General features: G+C 42.3%; 1 pseudogene; it reads right to left on the bottom strand.

Annotated features, from left to right (window-relative positions):
- The window catches only part of LOC126419662 (protein HIRA-like), a 356,219-nt pseudogene that overhangs the window by 144,060 nt on the left and 192,691 nt on the right, over positions 1 to 19,468 (bottom strand).

The raw sequence follows: 19,468 nt of genomic DNA on the forward strand, positions 1-19,468 counted from the left end.
AACCCATCCAAGTGAGCTAAACCAAGCCATGTGCATACATCATGCCCTGCGGCCGACCATCCATTTTGAACATCCTAAGGCAGACTTTTCAGAAATTATGACAATTTTATTTCATACAATTCCTGTATGTTCCCATAATTACTTGGTGGCACCTAAAGATAAAGTTTTAGGCTTTGAAAGGAATCATGGAGTAAATTAAGGAATCACATGCAATTGAAGTGGATTTTTATTCTATAAACACGTTCCTCAGCTGCTGATGTTCACTTGATTAAATCTTCTGTCATAGGTTTCAACTGTTTATAGCAAACATTCATTACCAAAATCACAAAAGAAAGACCAGGAGACAAAGAGAGATATCAAGTAGACTACATTATGTTTAGAGAAAGATTTAGAAATAAATCCTGGTCTACACGGGATATCCAGGTGTGAAACAGACTCAGACTATAATCTGGTAGTGATAAACAACAGATTGAAGCTGAAGAGAATGAAAAAGGAGTATATGAATAAAAGCAATACTGAAAATTTAGGATGCAATGCTATTAAGGGGAAATTCTCTGAAGCACTGAGAAACATCAAAAGTAAAAAATGTAGAGTAGTTTTGTGGAAGTGGAGAGAACAAGGAAAAAACAATTTACATAGATACAGTGAAGACACAGTGAAAATCACAGCATGTGGACTCTAGAATTTTTCACTGGGGGGCAATGGGACTGCAACAAGGTACTGGAAGATCTCAAAAGAGAGGGTTGACTACATGAAGCAGATGCCTGGAACACTACGGTACCGGGTTGCTCAGAATCAAAGACAATGGAAACAGGCAACCATCCAGCAATGGAAACAAATCTATGATACATGTTACTTACCATGTGACTTCCAGACAAGTACTGTCATCACATTACCATAGATGGCACATATGGATAAATGTGACAACTGTGTCAGATGACAGGTCGGATAAGTCACATTTGTAAACTGCCGAGCAAAATAATGTACATAAGAGTGGAAACTAAAACTGAAGATATACTGGAAAAAGAACAGTTTGGCTTCAGAAAGACAAAATGTATTAGATAAGCAGTTGTGGTGTTGTGCTTAGTAATGGAAGGCAGATGAGTAAAAATAAGGATAGCTTCCTAGCATTTGTGGACCTAGAGGAAGCATTCAAAAATATAAAATGGAGTAAGTAGTTCACAATCTTTGGAAGACTGGGGGCTAAAGTAAAGAGATGGGAGAATTAACTGTAAATGTGCAAAAGCCAAGTGGGAGAAATAAACGTGGAATGTCAAGACAGGGAAGTATTAGGGAGCGTGTAAGGCAAGGTTGCAGCTTCTCACAACTGTTCTGCAATTAGTCCATCAAAGCAACAATGAAATAGTGACAGACAATTTCAGAAGAGGAATAAAGTCGAAAGAGAACAGATAATGTTATGGTTCGCACACCACCTTACCATAAGCAAGGAAGACTTAGAAGATCTATTGTAAGGAACAGACAGTACAGGAAGCACAGAATATGGCTTTAGGATAAACAAAGCAAATATGAAGTCAATGCAGAGTGGAAGAAGTGATATAATTCTCCAGTCTAGGAAGTAAGAGTACAGAGACAGGTTGCAGTAAGGAAGATATCAGAAAGAAACTGACAAAGGTGAAGAAGGCTTTCTGCTATAGGAGAGCTCTACAGCACATATTCCATTGGAATGTGTGTGTCTGGAGCACAACGTGAAATACGTATCATCAGAAATCTGGGGAAGAAGAAATTGGAAGCATTTGAAAAATGGTTCTCTCAAGATGTGTTAAAAATTAAATGGCAAAATCAAAATGTAAAATGAAGTATTAAAAAGAATAAGTGACAAACAAATTCTATGAAACAACATTACAAAAATGGACATGTTAGCACAACTGCTACAGAATGCAGAAACAGTTAACTTGGTGAACAGTAAAGGGGAAAAATAGCAGGCGCAAACATAGACTAGACTGCTGAAAACAGTTTACAGAGGATGTTGATTGTAGCAGTCATATAAACATATAAAGATCCAGGGAAGATAGGGAAAGATAGAAGACAGCAATGAACCATTAGAAAGAATTATGGAAAAAAGGGCATAAACCTAATTTAAATTCTATTAGTCTTATTACTTTTCTTTCTACATTAGTAAAGTTTACAATATAGTGTTACAATTTGAAGCACGGCAGTCATATTCTGTTCTTTGTTTTCTTTTAATGCATTTAGTGAAAATAAACACATCAGGAGAGAAAAAACTAATAATTTCCGAATTTTACAGTTAAAAACACACTTTTTCCTGGATGAAAGTACTTTTTTTTTGTGTTAAATGACAAAATACTTTCCCATGGAACTGTAAAATTCCCATAGAGCTGAGATTTCACTGCCTGGTACACTTTTGTCAGCCAATCGTAGCTCGTGTCACATGATCGCCAGCCAATGACAGCAGAAATTCGGACCATAAGACACACAATGTCGTCAGCAAATAGCAACATCACTGTTAACTAGTGGAAATACACAAATAGGAAATGTTAATGATTTAAATTGATATATATGCAGTACAGTTACAAGAAAAGCTAAACTCCCACATATAATACTGGTGGTCAAAAATTTTTTGCAGTTTTTTTTATGAGGGTGTGGTTATGCATGATCCTAAAAGCACAGTTTAAATTACAGCTGATGAATTTTTCTGACAAGTAAAATTATAAATTTCACTGATGTGGACAAAACATTTCATGGGTTACCTGGCTGAATACATGTTCCGTCGATCATTTCTATTTTTCCACAGAAAAGCCAATTAAATGTGAAATTGCTCAAGACCTCATCTCATACTTCTTTTTGGAAGGATGATAACTTTCTTTGCCATTGTCACTGATAATTTGTAATCTATGAAAGAACTAAAATAAATATGAAAAACTCACCTTGCAGATTTGTCTTTTTTAGCACGTGTTACCCTTTAAGAAACATCAAAGACAAATGTCTCAGATAAATTATAAATAATGGCATAAATCGCTTGTCTTCTGGGTCCAAAACTTTTCCAAGTGACTGGTCCCCATAGTGTTAAGTTTTGAATGTGAGTCAAACATTCTGTGATTTAAGAAATTCATTGCACATCCTCAAATATAACACAATTCATCTTGCTTAAAAGGAAATTTACTTTGAAAACTAAAGCTTCTCACACCACCATTTGTAATATTTTTCCACAAACTTTTAGAATTGCAAACAGTTGTGATGTCATGCTCATTGAAAGCAGTTTGTTGTTACAAAGTACTGCATGGGATTCGTGCTAAAGCTTTTGACACATTTCACTGTCAGCAGAGAAATGTGCATGCACTGTGTTTTGTTGTTGTAAATGGCACATTTTCTATGCAACTAAAGTTTTATTTTGGTGTTATTCTCTCATTTATAGATTCATTGCTGCATTAAGTTCTTACCAGTTAAAATTACAAAAATTTAACTGAGAAATAAAACAATAAAAAATTTCCAGATTTCTAAAAATTCAAGGTTCTTCCTGGATGAAAAAATTCCTGGGTTTTTCCCAGATTTTCCAGCTGTCCCGAAGATGGTGCCTTTTTACACTGCCTTTTCTATTAAACCTTCTCCCAACCTTCCCTCTCCTCTCCCAAGGAGAAACTATTATCTCCTCTCCCAAGGAGAAACTATTAATGCCAAGAGCCAGGTAGTGAGTCACTCTTTTATATGTGTGTATCAGCAGTAATACACATTTCACCTACTGAATGTAAGTAATGGTCAGTAATTCATACTCATAATTTATTACATACTACACTCATGTTCATAAATTAAGGATGATGCCGATACATGCTGAAACAATGCTCTGGTGGGTGGTTTGTGGGTTTAAATCACCTCGGGGTATGACCATGCGGTGCATTTGACCTTCGGTCATTGCACGGTGGCGCTGGCAGCAGTCACATACACAGAGGTGTGTTGGTGCATGTAAGAGTATGGTGCACCAAGTAAGTGCGCAAACATTTTCAGGCATGCTAATGGTGACTGTGTCTTGAAAATGGCTCAAAGAACACATATTGATGATGTTATGAGGGGTAGAGTACTAGGGCGACTGTACTCTGGTCAAACACAGGAGGTTGTAGCACAGGCCCTCTGTGTGCCACAAAGTGTGATCTCAAGATTATGGCAATGATTCCAGAAGACAGGAAACGTGCCCAAGCACTACAGTACGGGATGTCCACAGTGTACAACACCACAAGAAGACTGATATCTCACCATCAGTGCTCACAGATAGCCACAGAGTACTGCAGGTAGCCTTGCTCAGGACCTTACTGCAGCCACTGGAACAGTTGTCTCCAGATGCACAGTCTACAGATGACTGAACAGACATGGTTTATTCACCTGGAGACCTGCAAGGTGCATTCACTGACCCCTGGTCACAGGCTGGTGTCAAGAACACAGTACATGGTCATTGGAACAGTGGTCCCAGGTTATGTTCACAGACGAGTCCAGGTATAGTCTGAACAGTGATTCTCACCGGGTTTTCATCTGGCGTGAAGCACGAACCACATACCAACCCCTTAATGTCCTTGAAAGGGGCCTGTATGGAGGTCGTGGTTTGATGGTGTAGGGTGGGATTATGTTTGGTGCACGTAACCCCTGTATGTCTTTCACAGAGGAACTGTAACAGGTCAGGGGTTTTGGGACATCATTTTGCACCAGTATGTCCATCTTTTCAGGGGTGCAGTGGGTCCCACCTTCCTCCTGATTGGTGATAACGCACAGCCCCACCGAGCTGCCATCATGAAGGAGTACCTTGAAACAGAAGATATCGGGCGAATGGAGTGGTCTGCCTGTTCTCCAGACCTAAACACCATTGAGCACGTCTGGGATGCTCTCAGTTGACGTATCGCTGCATGTCTTCAAACCCCTACAACACTTCAGGAGCTCTGACAGGCACGGGTACAAGAATGGGAGGCTATACCCCAGCAGCTGCTCGACCACCTGATCCAGAGTATGCCAACCCATTGTGTGGCCTGTGTAAGTGTGTGTGGTTATCATATCCAATATTGATGTTGGGGTACATGCGCAGGAAACAGTGGCGTTTTGTAGCACATGTGTTTCGGGACGGTTTTCTAAACTTATCACCAATACCGTGGACTTACCAATCTGTGTCGTGTTTGTTCCCTATGTGACTATGCTATTAGTGCCAGTTTTGTGTAGTGCCACATTGTGTGGCACCACACTATGCAATTATTTTTAATTTATGAGCACGAGTGTATAATAAGAAACGAATTATTCCTACATTAGGAAAATGTAGTAAACTTACAACACATGTGACAGCCATTCGGTGTCCAAAAAAATCTTTATCTTTCCGCCATCCCTCACGTTCAACAATTTGAGCAGTGGGACCTACACTGTTCATGGCGTGTGCTGATACTAAGTATTGACATGTGTTGTACCTCCTCACTAAAAATTTAAGAAAAAATACAAATAAATAAAACAAAATTGAACTGACATGTTGTAAGCACTTTGCAACACTACAATTTACAGTATTATTAGACTAAATATAATATATTAAAATATTTTTTCAGTGATGAGAAAGCAAGAAATAAGATACTAAACACATACCTCACTGAGAACACCAGTTTATACAGTGGCAACCAACACAACTTAGCACACAATGAAGTTCTAAGTCTAATACTAAATTCACTGAAATTTCAGATAATCACTAGGTCCAAACCTGTTATCACACTTCCAAGAAACAGAAGCAATAGCAGCTTTTTCAGCTAACATTTTGTTGTATGTTAGAATTTTGGGTGAATACTAGAAATGGCTAAAAGAAATATGTTATTGTGAGCACAATTTTGTGCCAATACAACTGATCACTAAATATGTCGTCTCCCCTCACTGACTCAAACACAATAACACAAATGTGTACTGGGACAGAGCAAGTGGGAGCTGCAAATGCACAGACATGTGACAGCAATTGACTGGTGTATCAAATTTATGTTTTCCAGTATTTTCTGTGATATGCAGTTCTCCAGTTCATTAACAAGGGTCAATTCTATGTCAATCTTGTAAATATTTTCTGGGACAGTTTTATTTTGCCCATCCTGTGTAATGGCCAGTGCCAAACCAATTTGTGGAAGCAGTTTTGTGAAGCAGTTAGGCAGTTCTCTATGATGTTCTTTTTTGTGTGTACACTTCTGTACGAAAGTTTTCCTACCTATCTTACTAAACCGTGAAATGTGGCATAATAGGAAGTGTTCACAAGTGGTTAATAAACAAAACATTTATTTAATGACTAAATTACTACAAAAGAAAAGCATGAAATGGTCTTAAAATTAACAAATATTCGAGAGAGTCATTGATGTGGTGGCACTAAACAAAGGCATGGCACACTAGAACTAGTGAACATCAAACAAAGTCACTACCTCGTCCCTGAGTATTGCCGGTACAACAACAAATTTTTACAATGCAATGCACAGAATTAATTGTCTCTTGCAGAAGACGTGGTCTGGACAGGATTTGAACAATGAGTGTGCCAGCAGTGACAGGCACAGCTCGGCATTCTAATAGCACTGATGTGGGTACTAATATGCGCCAATCAGAATGTCCTGTGGTACGAGTCACTGATTTACTCACTGGGCTGTATAGATGTAGAGATGGTGTGGTGCGGATGAGTCATGAAACTCAAGCTGAAAGTTTCAGAGCAAAGCACGTTACCACATAGTGTGTTCGGCCCACTGCTGTCGCTGGGCCAAAGTCAATGTGATGCCATGAGGAGAAGGGCAAAACTAAGGGTGGGGCTAGATCAGCGAACACCTTGCTAGGAACTGAGCTACTGTCCTGTAGCCAGCGACTGTAGTAGGAAGGTATCCGGTCACACGACAGAATCGACAGCTTGTTGCGGAAGTATACGCACAAAGAAAGAAACTTGCTGTGTTAGGAGACAGTCATAGTGAAGTAGTAATGTACAGATATGCTAAGACACATGTGCGGGGAAGGACTGCCACATGAAGGCCCACCTGCCCCTCATGAGAGTGGAGCTCAGATGGTGAGCGAGTTGGTGATGGTGAAGGCTGCTACCAATGGCGGGGGATGGTGGGGTGGGGGGTGAGGTGTGAGGACTGTGTACTGTATCAGTGTTGAGGCCATGAGCAGAGCAGTCAACACTGCAGGTCTGCAGTTGTCAGCCATGCAATGGAGGCGGGTGCCAGGTGTTAGGATGCTGGGTGTGAGGTGGGTGGAGTGGCTGGCGGTCAAGTATGCTAGTCCACTCCATGACAGCAGACAGTGGTGCAGTGCCATCAGTGGGCCCAAGTGGTGAGTAACCTGGTGCAGTGCAGGGTGGAGAGTGCGGGGCCAGCCTGAGCTGTGTTCAGTGCTGTGCTTGCAGCAGTGGGCAGGCGCAAGGCGCAGTTGCCAGCTTGGGGCTGTACAAGCAAGAGCACAGAGGTGTTGCCGGGTGGCTGCGAGGATAGGCTGGAAGGCCGACAGCAGACTCTGGCCATTGACAGCACATGCGCCAGGCACTGTGAGCATGAATGGCTTGGCTGGTGCCTCCAGTATGAGGATGAGCAGCAGCTGAGGATGTGGTGCTGGAAAAGGATGAAATTACACTATTGTAGAAGTTGTATGCAGCATTGGTGGTGGCAGTGCGATGGGGGATGGGGGATGGGAGGGTGGGGGCTGGATGGGGGGATGTTAACCTGCTGTCAAGGCGAAATTGCCGAGTTAGGCGTAGGCTGTAGGACAGGCATAGGAGCAGGGACATCCTACATGTCAAGGGTGCTGATGTCTGTGTTGTCAACGACCAGTGGGTCAGGGATAGGGCCAGCACTGATGTAGCATAGTGGGTTTCCCACAGTGTCCTTGGCCGTAGTGTGGTAGGCTAGCATCTCGAGGTCTTTGGTGGCGGGACACTTGTCATGGTGTCAGCACTGGCATTGGCAGCAGTGGCACCACTGTTGTTGGAAGTGATCGCCTATGAGATTTGCACAGAGATGGTAGTTGGTTGGTTGGTTGGTTGGTTGGTTGATTGATTCGGGGGAGGGTACGAAATGGCAAGGTCATCGATCCAATCGGATTAGGGAAGGAAGTCAGTTGTGCCCTTTCAAAGGAACCAGCACAACATTTGCATAGAGTGATTTAGGGAAGTCACAGAAAACCTAAGTCAGGATTGCCGCATGTGTGTTTCAACCATCATCCTCCCGAATGCGAGTCCAGTGTGCTAACCACAACACCACCTTGACCGGGCAAAGATGGTAGTCAGACTGGGCTGCATGAGATCAGGCAGCATATAGGTGGGCTTCAGTCTATCAGTCACACTGCTGGTAGGGGTGCCATGAAGATGTAGGATAAATGTCTTTGAGTCACACTTCAGGACCTAGTCTGGGTGTGGAAGTGCGTGCGCAGTGGGAGCTGACAAGGGTCAATGCACAGAATAGCACGAGACAAGGTTTCTATGAATGAATCCTTTACATCTGCCATAGTGCTTGTGGACGGACGGGCAGTGGGGTTGGCAGCAGATGAGCCATGCAATCCTGCAAGTCAATGACAAACCCGGGGATGACGTCATCCATGAGCCAGTTGGCAGGCTCCAGGAAGTCGTTCAGCACAGCGAGAGGCTAGCTGTAAATGAGGTCAGTAGCTGATGTCTCAAGTTTAGCCCTGTGAACAACAAGGAGGCTGATAAATACCAGCACCATGACAGTATTCCACCTGCTGTTATGATAGCTGAGTGTATGCTTCAAACTGGTGAAACCGTTCCATCGAGCCATTGGCAGCTAGGTGGTAGCTCAATGTCAGGAGCATTTCAGTCCCACAGAAGTCTGTCAGGCACATGTAAATAGGCACTTGTAGTCCACTGTGATATAGCACGGGCAGCCAAAACGGGCAACCACGTGGAGACAAAGGTGGTGGTTACCGTGGTGGTCATGATGTCGAGTATTGGCATTGCCTCAGGGAAGCTGGTGAATCTGTCCACCAGTATGAGAGGCAACGGCAGCAGTCAGAGAAAAGTAGATGATTGTCAAAGTCCACACGAACATGCACGAAGTCTGGAAAAATGGTAATGTGGACATCTACATGGGGCCAATATTTACGCACTGACAGGTGAGGCGTGTGCAGGTTCAACTCTTACAGTCCCTCTGAATACCTGACTACACAAAATACTGCATCACCAGAGCAACAGACATGTAGACAGTGGAGTGCATCACATTGTCTAACAGGTAGAATGTGGGCTTTCAGAAGGCAGCGGGCAAGAATGGGAGTGGTGAGCCAGTGGATACATCACACTAGTTGCTGTTGTTTGAGAGGGAGTGGATATACACTGAAAGTGGAGTCTGGATGCAGCATCTAGGCAAAGGTGGGTGAGTTTCAGGTCTTGCTCTTGTTCATTGCTAAGTGCCTTTTATTCCAAGGATGAACTGACAGTGCAGATGCGGCTGAGGCAGTTGGCGATGACAATACCAGTCAATACCAGTGACATGGCATATGTCAGTAGTAAATATGGAGTGGAATGACAGCTGCTGGAATTGATGTGGGGAGCACAGATCAGTGTTTTTTTGACAGGGAAGACGTTATAGATTTGTGGTCAATGAATACCATGAAGTGATAGGCCTTCTCAAACAGCTGGAAATATCTGATTGCCTTGTAGATGGCAAGGAGCTCCCTTTCGTGTGTGCTCCAATGCTGTTGAACAGCAGAGAGCTTGCTGGAGAAGAGAGTGAATGGCTGCCAGATGTAGTCAGTGTGCTCCTGCAGGACAGTGCTGATGAGTGTCTGGCAGGTGTAGACCAACGTCAGGCGCGTAATGGGGCCCCTTAGGGAAATGGCAGCAAGAGAGGGGAAGAAAACCAATGTGCACTCCGTGTGCATACCGGGGGGAGTCATTCCAGATGTGGAAAGGGTCCTTCCGGATGCCATGAAGGGTACAGGGTGCACCCATCTGCAGGTGGTCGCTCATGTCGGCACCAATGATGTGTGTCGCTATGGATCGGAGGAAATCCTCTCTGGCTTCCGGCGGCTATCTGATTTGGTGAAGACTGCCAGTCTCGCTAGCGGGATGAAAGCAGAGCTCACCATCTGCAGCATCGTCGACAGGACTGACTGCGGACCTTTGGTACAGAGCCGAGTGGAGGGTCTGAATCAGAGGCTGAGACGGTTCTGCGACCGTGTGGGCTGCAGATTCCTTGACTTGCGCCATAGGGTGGTGGGGTTTCGGGTTCCGCTGGATAGGTCAGGAGTCCACTACACGCAACAAGCGGCTACACGGGTAGCAGGGGTTGTGTGGCGTGGGCTGGGCGGTTTTTTAGGTTAGATGGCCTTGGGCAAGTACAGAAAGGGCAACAGCCTCAACGGGTGCGGGGCAAAGTCAGGACATGCGGGGACCAAGCAGCAATCGGTATTGTAATTGTCAACTGTCGAAGCTGCGTTGGTAAAGTACCAGAACTTCAAGCGCTGATAGAAAGCACCGAAGCTGTAATCGTTGTAGGTACAGAAAGCTGGCTTAAGCCAGAGATAAATTCTGCCGAAATTTTTACAAAGGTACACACGGTGTTTAGAAAGGATAGATTGCATGCAACCGGTGGCGGAGTGTTCATCGCTGTTAGTAGTAGTTTATCCTGTAGTGAAGTAGAAGTAGATAGTTCCTATGAATTATTATGGGTGGAGGTTACACTAAACAACCGAACTAGGTTAATAATTGGCTCCTTTTACCGACCTCCCGACTCAGCAGCATTAGTGGCAGAACAACTGAGAGAAAATTTGGAATACATTTCACATAAATTTTCTCAGCATGTTATAGTCTTAGGTGGAGATTTCAATTTACCAGATATAGACTGGGACACTCAGATGTTTAGAACGGGTGGTAGGGACAGAGCATCGAGTGACATTATACTGAGTGCACTATCCGAAAATTACCTCGAGCAATTAAACAGAGAACCGACTCGTGGAGATAACATCTTGGACCTACTGATAACAAACAGACCCGAACTTTTCGAATCTGTATGTACAGAACAGGGAATCAGTGATCATAAGGCCGTTGCAGCATCCCTGAATATGGAAGTTAATAGGAATATAAAAAAAGGGAGGAAGGTTTATCTGTTTAGCAAGAGTAATAGAAGGCAGATTTCAGACTACCTAACAGATCAAAACGAAAATTTCTGTTCCGACACTGACAATGTTGAGTGTTTATGGAAAAAGTTCAAGGCAATCGTAAAATGCGTTTTAGACAGGTACGTGCCGAGTAAAACTGTGAGGGACGGGAAAAACCCACCGTGGTACAACAACAAAGTTAGGAAACTACTGCGAAAGCAAAGAGAGCTCCACTCCAAGTTTAAACGCAGCCAAAACCTCTCAGACAAACTGAAGCTAAACGATGTCAAAGTTAGCGTAAGGAGGGCTATGCGTGAAGCGTTCATTGAATTCGAAAGTAAAATTCTATGTACCGACTTGACAGAAAATCCTAGGAAGTTCTGGTCTTACGTTAAATCAGTAAGTGGCTCGAAACAGCATATCCAGACACTACGGGATGATGATGGCATTGAAACAGAGGATGACACGCGTAAAGCTGAAATACTAAACACCTTTTTCCAAAGCTGTTTCACAGAGGAAGACCGCACTGCAGTTCCTTCTCTAAATCCTCGCACAAACGAAAAAATGGCTGACATCGAAATAAGTGTCCAAGGAATAGAAAAGCAACTGGAATCACTCAATAGAGGAAAGTCCACTGGACCTGACGGGATACCAATTCGATTCTACACAGAGTACGCGAAAGAACTTGCCCCCCTTCTAACAGCCGTGTACCGTAAGTCTCTAGAGGAACGGAGGGTTCCAAATGATTGGAAAAGAGCACAGATAGTCCCAGTCTTCAAGAAGGGTCGTCGAGCAGATGCGCAAAACTATAGACCTATATCTCTTACGTCGATCTCTTGTAGAATTTTAGAACATGTTTTTTGCTCGCGTATCATGTCATTTCTGGAAACCCAGAATCTACTATGTAGGAATCAACATGGATTCCGGAAACAGCGATCGTGTGAGACCCAACTCGCCTTATTTGTTCATGAGACCCAGAAAATATTAGATACAGGCTCCCAGGTAGATGCTATTTTTCTTGACTTCCGGAAGGCGTTCGATACAGTTCCGCACTGTCGCCTGATAAACAAAGTAAGAGCCTACGGAATATCAGACCAGCTGTGTGGCTGGATTGAAGAGTTTTTAGCAAACAGAACACAGCATGTTGTTATCAATGGAGAGACGTCTACAGACGTTAAAGTAACCTCTGGCGTCCCACAGGGGAGTGTTATGGGACCATTGCTTTTCACAATATATATAAATGACTTAGTAGATAGTGTCGGAAGTTCCATGCGGCTTTTCGCGGATGATGCTGTAGTATACAGAGAAGTTGCTGCATTAGAAAATTGTAGCGAAATACAGGAAGATCTGCAGCGGATAGGCACTTGGTGCAGGGAGTGGCAACTGACCCTTAACATAGACAAATGTAATGTATTGCGAATACATAGAAAGAAGGATCCTTTATTGTATGATTATATGATAGCGGAACAAACACTGGTAGCAGTTACTTCTGTAAAATATCTGGGAGTATGCGTACGGAACGATTTGAAGTGGAATGATCATATAAAACTAATTGTTGGTAAGGCGGGTACCAGGTTGAGATTCATTGGGAGAGTGCTTAGAAAATGTAGTCCATCAACAAAGGAGGTGGCTTACAAAACACTCGTTCGACCTATACTTGAGTATTGCTCATCAGTGTGGGATCCGTACCAGGTCGGGTTGACGGAGGAGATAGAGAAGATCCAAAGAAGAGCGGCGCGTTTCGTCACTGGGTTATTTGGTAACCGTGATAGCGTTACGGAGATGTTTAATAAACTCAAGTGGCAGACTCTGCAAGAGAGGCGCTCTGCATCGCGGTGTAGCTTGCTCGCCAGGTTTCGAGAGGGTGCGTTTCTGGATGAGGTATCGGATATATTGCTTCCCCCTACTTATACTTCCCGAGGAGATCACGAATGTAAAATTAGAGAGATTAGAGCGCGCACGGAGGCTTTCAGACAGTCGTTCTTCCCGCGAACCATACTCGACTGGAACAGGAAAGGGAGGTAATGACAGTGGCACGTAAAGTGCCCTCCGCCACACACCGTTGGGTGGCTTGCGGAGTATCAATGTAGATGTAGATGTAGAAGATGGCAAAGCAGGGCAGTGGATTTGGGGTGGGCCAATGTGTCTGCCAGGTTGCTCTTTGTGGTGTAATTGTCTTCCATTTGCGGTGTCCACTGCACCAGCTTGTTTCCCATTGTTTTGACCACATGAAGGGCAGCACTGAATGAAAATCTCTTGCATATCAGCAGTATTTCTCAGATGGCAGCAGAAGTAGTTTAAAATGCCAAGGAAGTGGCAGAGGTCCTTGAATGTCACCGAGCATAGGAAATCGAGGACAGCTTGTACCTTGTCAGGCAGGGTCACCAGCTGGCAGTGGAGATGATAATACATAGGAATACCACCTCAACTGGCACCACGAATGCACTTTGCTGTTTTGATGATCCTGGAGGCATTCAAAAATACTTCAGAGGTGCTTGTGATGTTCCTCGGGGAACACGGAAAAAACGAGCAAGTTGTCCAAGTAAGCAAAACAGCATTCAAGCATCAAAGGACGCCGTCCATGAATGCTGTAATGTTAGGCAGCATTATGGAGGCCACAGGTCATAAAGATGGTCTCTTAGAGACCAAATGTTGTGATGATGGTGGTCTTTTAAATGTCCTTGGTTGCAACTAGAAATAGGGGTGAAAGCCTAGACACAGTTGATTGTGCCAAAAATTGTAGCCCTAACTAGTACTTTGTTGTTGTTGTTACCAATCAGGGATGGTAATCACTGCATAGGTGCCAGGAGCCATCCCCCTTCTAGGTAAGGTGGGTGGTGGACACCCACAGGCTCTTTGCACAATGCAATAGGCCAGCAATGAGTAGCTCATCAAACTTGGCCTTGGTGACCTGGGTGCGGTGGTAGGGGCTTTGACTGGCAGAAGATGGGTGAACCATGAGAGGTGTTGGTGTAGTGGTCAGTTGAAGTGCAGATCTCCCTTGGTGCACTGAATGAGTTTGTGAGAGCAGGAAATTGTGTCGGGGGTCAGCTCATGGGCCAGAATATTCCACATGCTTCACACTAGAGAAAACAGCAGAATGAGTGACGCATTTCGTTGACCTCCCAGTATCGCTTCCAATGAGATAGTCACTGGCTACGTCAGGGAGCAGATGATAGTGCCTGATGAAGTCCACTCAGATAATGGGTCTGTAACAGCAATGTCAGTGAAGATCCAGGGAAGGTTCTGTTACAGGCCATGGTCTACGATATGACGATATATGCTGCGGCAATGGTAGAGATTTACTGCCATCAGGAGAATAGCTGAGGCAGCACCATTGCCCCATATGAGCTTCTGCAGGAAGCAACTTGGACCTGGTATCTATCAGGAATGGCATGGCAGAGCAACCATTGCAAACAAACAAGTGCTGGGAGACCGAGCAGCAGCTGGGCACACCTTATCCCAGCAGCTGTATGGGTCTGAGTGCCAAGAGTAGGGTTCCCTGTAGTTTGCAGCATCTGGGCTGAAGTGTTCGAGGTATCAGCAGAGGCTGGCCATATTGCTAGAGGTGTCAGCAGAACGGTTAGAGCTGCAGCAGTTGTTGTAGCCGTCACTGCATCTGTGGCTGGGGCTGCGGTGATGGCAGCGGTCAGGGTTGAGGTGAGTCACAGCTGCCTGCAGCATTGCCACATTGGCACTGAGTCAGGTGAGGATGTCGTATACCTACAGTTGCTAGGCAATGTGTTGCAGGTCGGCTGGTGGTGTCATTAGTAGCAACTCAGGGATCCTTTTGATGAGGGTGGCAGTGATGTCACAGCTGTCTGTGAAACTATATATGATTCCAGAGATCTTTCTAAGTCTCAAGCATCTATAATGTATAGTGCAGACTCAAGTGATGAATGAAAATGTTTACCTAGGCCGGAATTCAAATCCAGGTCTGATGCTCACTAGGCAGGCACAGTGCACAACAGCACAGACTACCCTGGCATGCCTCCCTAGCAATCCACATTCCCATTCATATCTCAGCCATGAATGGCAGTGGCAGTACATGCAGAGGTCGGTGTGGGTATCGGCATGGAGTCTAGTGCTGGGAGCTGGGCCACCAGTGGTCGCATCTCCATGAATTGCACACACTGATTCGTGTTGCAGCATTCAGCTTCGGGAGCATGCAGTCAGCTCGGTGATCATGTCACTTGGCTGGAGTGGCAGTAGCATGTGGCAAGGTGCAGTTGGGCCAGTGATGGAAGCTTGGTGGCTAAATTCAAACTCTAATAGTACTCATTTGGGCATCAACACAGATGGAATTTCCCATGGCGTACATCACAAATTTACACACCGGGCTGTGTAGAAAGTATAAAGACAACATGGCATGGGGGAGTCTTGAAACTTGTTGATGAGATTCTTGGTGGAAAGTGCATCACCATGTGGATTATTCATAGTGGCATTGTCATGGGGGCTGTAATCGATATTGACTCCACAAGAAAAAGAACAAGACTGAGGGCGATGCCAGGTCAATGGAAGCCTTGCTAGGAACCAAGCTACTGCACCACACCAATGCCAGTGACCATAACAGGCAGCTATCTGCTTGCACAACAGAACCAACAGCTTGGGGTGGAAGTAAGTACACAAGGAAGAACCTCACTGCCTTAGCAGATGGCCACAGTGAGCTAGGAACATAGGGAAAATCTAAGATAGATGTGCGGTGAAAGGCCACCATGCTTCTAATGATAGAAACAAATAATCAGAAAACAAACTCAAGGAATTATTCGAAAATATTTAGCAGACAGGATTACTACAAAATATTTAGCAGACAATTACAATGGTGTGATTCTCCAATATTAATGTAAAAAGATAAAAATAATAAGATGGCCCAAAGTGACTGGAAAAATACAGAAATTTTAGCAGGGACATTAAACAAGTTACTAAAATGTAAACTACTGCAAATAAACACAGATACTCCTATTAAAACATCAGCAGAAAATATAAACCCATACACAATCCATGAAGTCTACAAAGCTTTGAAAGAGCTCAAAAACTACAAAGCAAGTGGAGAACACCAAATATTAGTGAAACTTTGGAAATATGCAGTAGAATCAGTGAAGATATCGCTACACCAATACACAGAGAAAATCTGCAACAACAAAGAACTATCTGAACATTGGACTGCAGCTATAGTCCAATCACTACAGAAAAAAGGAGACAAACAAAATCCACACAACTGCAGAGGAATGATAACACATATGAAGTCAATAGAAGAATTTTATATAATCTTTGTAAAGATCAACTTGAACTGGAACTAGGATAATGCCAGGAGGATTTATGTCTTGGAGAAGCTAGCCAGAACAAATAATCAATTTGAAATTGGTAATGGATTATTATAAAGGAAGGAAAAAAAACAGGAAGTTGTAACCTTGGTAAACTTCAAAAAAGCTTATGATTATATTCACAGTTCTTCAATGATGAAGATACAAAGGAATTTGAGATGCCATCCCAAATTAATAAATATGATAAAATTAACTCAAAAAAACACCAACTCTAAAGTAAAGTTCAGAGGAGAAACATCTGAGCTATTTATGATTAAAATAGGGTTAAGACAGGGAGACAGTTAATCACCATAATGGTACAAGGAAAATGCTCAAAACATAAGAATTGGAACCAAGAAAGACCAAATAAACTTAAACAGCTTGGGATTCACAGATGAGTTGGTGTTCCTAGTTAATAACAGTCAACAAGACAGAAATCCAATAACAAGCCTACAAAAAAACAACAATCAGTAGGATTCCAGACACCATTCGAAAAGACTGAGCAGATCCACTAGTAATCAACCACATAACAGTAAATAACAGGAAAGTAAAAATAGAGAAATAATTTAAATACCTAGGAGAAATTATAACACACAAAGATGAGAAACCTGCATGGGAAGAAAGAACTAATAAAATGATAACATTTTTTGGGATATTGTCATAGGAGAAACAGTGACCTGTATAATATTATAATTTATTTCAGAACACACACTTGTGCTCACATTTAAGTTGTCTATTTTTATTTTCAGATGGCCACTTCAATCTTCTAAGAGATCGTCTTCAAATCTTAAATTTCTTGATGACCATAAGAACCGTTAGCAAGGTGCAGGTCCAGATGCGCTAGTAAGGAGAACACTGCTCAAAAAGCTTAAATTTAACATGATCTACATACAACAAAAAGAGTCTATCAATCAAGGCTTAAAACATTACAGGATGGCGATTCAACAGAAATGAAACTTCTTTCAAAGTCACTTAGAAAAGTAGAATTGACATAATCCCAAAAGCAGGGAAAAGATACCCAGAACGTGTATTAATAAGAAATATCAAAAAGATGGACAATGGCAGATTGCTCCAAATAAAGTGATGTAGAATGAATGGGAGCCAATTACAGACACTATATGGGGAAAAAAAGAATCTCTCTTTTTTGGTCACAGGTGTAAGGACCCCTGAAAAACATAAAAATATGATTCAAATTAAAAACAGACAAACAATATAAAATACAAGTAGTATTTACTAAAGAGGAATGATAAAAAAGGTTGTAGCACATGAAACGGTACTGGGCAATTCGGAAAGAAAACTTATTGATGATGATGATCAGAAAATTTCTGACTGAAGTGGTCCAATGAGGCCACAAAAGCAGAACAAGGATACGACACATCAATCTGTGTTTAGTTCTATAGTTTCTATTAAGACCCAAACCTGTCACTGAGCAATGACAATGTTCCAGCTTCAACAGCTAAATATTTAATAAATTCTACATACTACTCCTGTCATGACCTGACAACTTAAAACGATTTCCTTTAGTTAATAGCAATTTTGAAGCAGTAGGTTTAGATGTGGACAGGAAGGTATGTCAGCAGTATTTTGCAAGTTTTCTCCAGTGCAAGAATAACAGCAATTTATTATTATTATTATTATTGTTGTTATTATTACTACTAACTTGATTGGCCACACTGAACCACATTCCATGTTCACTTGGATTGGACTACTTGCTTTTTGTGCACAGTCCAGTATTTTTCATTTGTTCCAAACACAATTTTCTTAACTCATCTGAAATATCTACCAGTCTTTTGTACATCATTTCTGCTGAAAATTTATTATTCATAAGGAGAGTGTTGATTTTGTTTTTGATCTCTGCATCAATAATTCTAAGTCCGACTGCTTCAAGATCTTGTTGAATTTCTTTCGCCCACTGTCCTCCTGTCTTCTTTCCGAGACTTCTCATCACTAGTTGGTTTAAAATCCTGTTATCAGGGAGTCATAAGACATGAAAGAAATATGAGATTCTTTTCTTTTTCTTTGTGCTGGTGATTGGGACAGACTTTCACAAGTATAAGTTGCTTCCGGGAGTGTTACAGTTTTGTAATGTTGGATTGTAGTGTCTACTAATGGGCATTTCTTATTATATGTTGACCAGGTTAGAAATTGTGCTTTTTTTCATTTTGTTGGTTCTATTTATCCATGTTGCTTTCCCACCCAAGTAGTGCAAAATAATTTCTCCAAGATATTTGAATGGTAGAACTATGTTAATTGATTCATCATTTATGAAGATTTTATCTATGCATAGAGGTTTCATGGGCATGGTTTCAGATTCCTATATTTGAAGCAATTTTCTGGAAACTTGTGATCTGAACATGAACTTCTTCTATGTCAAGGGCTTAGAGAGATAAATTGTCAGCAAACCCAGGGCAGTTTGCTCTTATTGCTGATTTTCCTCCAATTTTGATATTACATGGATTTTCTTTTTGCCAGATTGTCATGTAATAGAGGGCCACATTGGAAATCAAAGGGGACAATCCATCACCATGTCTGAGTCCTGTTTTTATTGTGAAAGCTTTTGACATTTCTCCTCCAAATTTGACCTTTGAATTTGTGTTAGTTAAAGTTAGCTGAATGAGTTTTCCCAATGTGGGATGGTGGCCATATGATCTAAGGATTTTTAGAAGTGTGGTTCCTATGAACACTATTATACATTTTTTTTTCCAAATCTATGAATGGCATGAATAACTGTTTGCTTCTACACTTGTAACACTCCATTATTAGTTTCAGGCTAAGAATTTGGTCTGTGCACCTTCTGTATGGTCGAAATCATCCTTGGTATTCTCCAAGTTGTTGTTCCAGAATGTTTTTCATCCTATTGTAAATTATGTGGGAGAGAATTTTGTATGTACATTCCAGAAGGTTTATTCCTCTTTAATTATCTTTAAAAATTAAAAAAAAATAAAAAATAAAAAATAAAAAAATCTGGATGGATTTGAATTTTAAAATTTTCCCGGCTGCAAGCCCGAAATTTGTTTGAACAATTTATGTATTATTCCTGTGGTCCGGTGCTCTGGAATTTTCTCTGTGATCCACATTTCAATTAGATGTTGGTGGAATTTATGACCGCA

The sequence above is a fragment of the Schistocerca serialis genome, chromosome 9 (genome assembly GCF_023864345.2).
Source record: "Schistocerca serialis cubense isolate TAMUIC-IGC-003099 chromosome 9, iqSchSeri2.2, whole genome shotgun sequence".
In the NCBI taxonomy this organism is placed as follows: Eukaryota; Metazoa; Arthropoda; class Insecta; order Orthoptera; family Acrididae; genus Schistocerca; species Schistocerca serialis.